Source organism: Dunckerocampus dactyliophorus, unplaced genomic scaffold, assembly GCF_027744805.1.
Source record: "Dunckerocampus dactyliophorus isolate RoL2022-P2 unplaced genomic scaffold, RoL_Ddac_1.1 HiC_scaffold_143, whole genome shotgun sequence".
Classification (NCBI taxonomy): domain Eukaryota; kingdom Metazoa; phylum Chordata; class Actinopteri; order Syngnathiformes; family Syngnathidae; genus Dunckerocampus; species Dunckerocampus dactyliophorus.
This window is the reverse complement of record NW_026559838.1, coordinates 25,001-28,283: the sequence shown is the minus strand read 5'-3', so window position 1 is coordinate 28,283 and position 3,283 is coordinate 25,001. Positions and strand designations below refer to the sequence as shown.

Genomic DNA, 3,283 nt, shown 5'->3' with positions numbered 1-3,283 from the left:
TCCGACTTCCATGGCCACCGTCCTGCTGTCTATATCAACCAACACCTTTTCTGGGGTCTGATGAGCGTCGGCATCGGGCGCCTTAACCCGGCGTTCGGTTCATCCCGCAGCGCCAGTTCTGCTTACCAAAAGTGGCCCACTTGGCTGCTCGCATTCCACGCGCCGCGGCTCCAAGCCAGCGAGCCGGGCTTCTTACCCATTTAAAGTTTGAGAATAGGTTGAGATCGTTTCGGCCCCAAGGCCTCTAGTCATTCGCTTTACCAGATAAAACTGCGAGGGGTCCCAGCCAGCTATCCTGAGGGAAACTTCGGAGGGAACCAGCTACTAGATGGTTCGATTAGTCTTTCGCCCCTATACCCAGGTCGTACGACCGATTTGCACGTCAGGACCGCTGCGGGCCTCCACCAGAGTTTCCTCTGGCTTCGCCCTGCCCAGGCATAGTTCACCATCTTTCGGGTCCTATCGCACGCGCTCAGGCTCCACCTCCCCGACGCGGCGGGCGGAGACGGGCCGGTGGTGCGCCCGCGCCCCGCGGGGGCGGGATCCCACCTCGGCCGGCGCCAAGGGCCGGCCCTCACTTTCATTGCGCCTCGGGGTTTCCTGCTCGGACCCTCCGACTCGCGCGTGCGTTAGACTCCTTGGTCCGTGTTTCAAGACGGGTCGGGTGGGTAGCCGACATCGCCGCTGACCCGTGACGCCCGGTGTACGTGGGCCGGTCCCCGCCCTGGGCGGCGCGACGCGGTTGGGGCGCACTGAGGACAGTCCGCCCCGGTCGACAGCCGCGCCGGGGGCGAGAGGGGGGCCCCGTCCCTCCGCCACCCGCCGGAGCGGGGGGGAGAGAGGGCGTAGCGAGCACTCGGTCCGCGGCCCCGGGGGGAAACGGCGAGGTCCGGGCGGGGGAGCGCTGTAGAGCGCGCGGCGGTCGCCGGCGGAGGGCGCCCCCGCGGTGCGGGGGTGGCCCCTTGCCCGCCGGCCCGAAAGCCGCGCGCCACCTTCGTCCCGAGCCTTTCCAAGCCGACCCAGAGCCGGTCGCGGCGCACCGCCAGCGGAGGAAATGCGCCCGGCGGGGGCGTGCCGGAACCCGGCCGGAGGTCCCGCGAGGGGATCCTCCCGCACCGGGCGGCCCGCCCTGGCCCGCCGAGTTGAATCCCCCGGGCGGACTGCGCGGACCCCACCCGTTTACCTCTCAACGGTTTCACGCCCTGTTGAACTCTCTCTTCAAAGTTCTTTTCAACTTTCCCTTAAGGTACTTGTCGACTATCGGTCTCGTGCCGGTATTTAGCCTTAGATGGAGTTTACCACCCGCTTTGGGCTGCATTCCCAAACAACCCGACTCCGAGAAGACCGAGCCCCGGCGCGCCGGGAGCCGCTACCGGCCTCACACCGTCCACGGGCAGAGCCTCCATCAGAAGGACTCGGGCCCCCGCGCGGCACCGGGCAAAGCGGTCTTCTGTACGCCACAACTCCCGCGCCCGACCGCCGGGCGGGGATTCGGCGCTGGGCTCTTCCCTCTTCGCTCGCCGCTACTGAGGGAATCCTGGTTAGTTTCTTTTCCTCCGCTTAGTAATATGCTTAAATTCAGCGGGTCGTCTCGTCTGATCTGAGGTCGTGGTCGAAGGTGGGTGTGGGGGGGTGGCTCCGGAGAGGCTCACCCTGCGGGAAGAGGAGGGCTGCGGCGGGGTGGACGAGACGGGTGGCGCCGCCAGCGGCGGACGGAGGGCGCGCGGACGGACGGACGGCGGGACACGCCTCCGCAGCACCGCGCCCTGCCCGGAACTCCCCCCGCCCTGAGCGGGAGGCCCGCGACACCCGGGCATCGCCGGCGAGTTACCGAGGGGTGGAACCGGGGGCAAGGCGGACGCCGAAACCGACCCCGACCACGCCTGGGGCCCCTGCGCGGCCGTTCCCTCACCACCAGGCCTGACTCTCACGAGTCCGCGCTCCTCCGCGACGCCTCCGGTCGACCTGCCGCACGCGCGGCGCGGGCTGCTCAGAGACACGGCGGTCCACCGGCAGCCGCGCCCGCTGACGCGCGGGGCCCGGCGAGGCGCCCTGCAACCCCGGGGAAGGGGAGAGGGTACGGAGAGGAGCGGGAGCTCGATAGACGGCGAGGAGGCGGGAACGCAGCGAGGGAGGCGGGAGGGGACGGCACCGCGCCGCCAAACCCCGGAAACCTCGGAGGTACGCCCAGCGAAACCGGATGAAGGGGCACCGGGGGGAACCGTAACAGGGTCGCGGGCGGGACGGAGGCGGCCGGAGCCGCACGCCGCGCGCCGCGCCGCCGCTTCGGACGCCGGGGGCCTCGAAACCCGTGGCTTTTCTTCCTCTTTCCAGCCAGCTTGCTCTACGGTCTGCACTTAAGGGGACGAAGGCCCGCGGAGGGCCTGCGACACCCCAGCCGCGGGAGCGTAGGCCGAGCGGCCGCCCCCCGCCCGGAGGGCGGGGGGTTGGGCCGGCCTCGTCCGTACTCCCGATTGATTGCCAAGCGACGCTCAGACAGGCGTGGCCCCGGGAGGGACCCGGGGCCGCAAGGTGCGTTCGAAGTGTCGATGATCAATGTGTCCTGCAATTCACATTAGTTCTCGCAGCTAGCTGCGTTCTTCATCGACGCACGAGCCGAGTGATCCACCGCTAAGAGTTGTCAGAGGGGTTTTTGGTGGGCTTGCCACACAAGTGAGTTGGGGGACGGCGCGCCCTCCCTCCCGGGCAGCAGAGGGCGGCCGGCTTCGCCTCAAAAGCCAAGATCATGACAAGGGGGTGAAGATGCCGGTTCGGGGGGGTCGGGTGGGACGAGGGCGCTCGAGCAGAGTACCCCCGCGGTCCTCCCTTCCCCCCGCCCCGCCGCCAGGCGGCGGGTTGGCTCGCCGAGGCCGCGGCGCCCGTCGGAACGCAGCCCGCCCGCGCCGGACCGGCGGTGGCCGCGGGGGACCACCTCCGCCGTACGCGGGCGGGACGGAGCCCGCCGTGCGAACGCGCGCCTCCGCAGAGGCTCGTCCGGGGCCGCGGCGCCCGTCGGAGCAGAGCCCGCCCGCGCCGGACCGGCGGTGGCCGCGGGGGACCACCTCCGCCGTACGCGGGCGGGACGGAGCCCGCCGTGCGAACGCGCGCACCGCGGAGGCCGCGGCGCCCGTCGGAGCAGAGCCCGCCCGCGCCGGACCGGCGGTGGCCGCGGGGGACCACCTCCGCCGTACGCGGGCGGGACGGAGCCCGCCGTGCGAACGCGCACCTCCGCGGAGGCCGCGGCGCCCGTCGGAGCAGAGCCCGCCCGCGCCGGACCGGCGGT

General features: G+C 71.2%; 1 non-coding gene across 1 annotated transcript; it reads right to left on the bottom strand.

Annotated features, from left to right (window-relative positions):
• Positions 1 to 2,486: 2,486 nt before the first annotated feature.
• LOC129174661 (5.8S ribosomal RNA) lies at positions 2,487 to 2,640 on the bottom strand. The gene has a single exon (XR_008567656.1). It is a non-coding gene; the product is annotated as a 5.8S ribosomal RNA (ribosomal RNA).
• Positions 2,641 to 3,283: the final 643 nt, after the last annotated feature.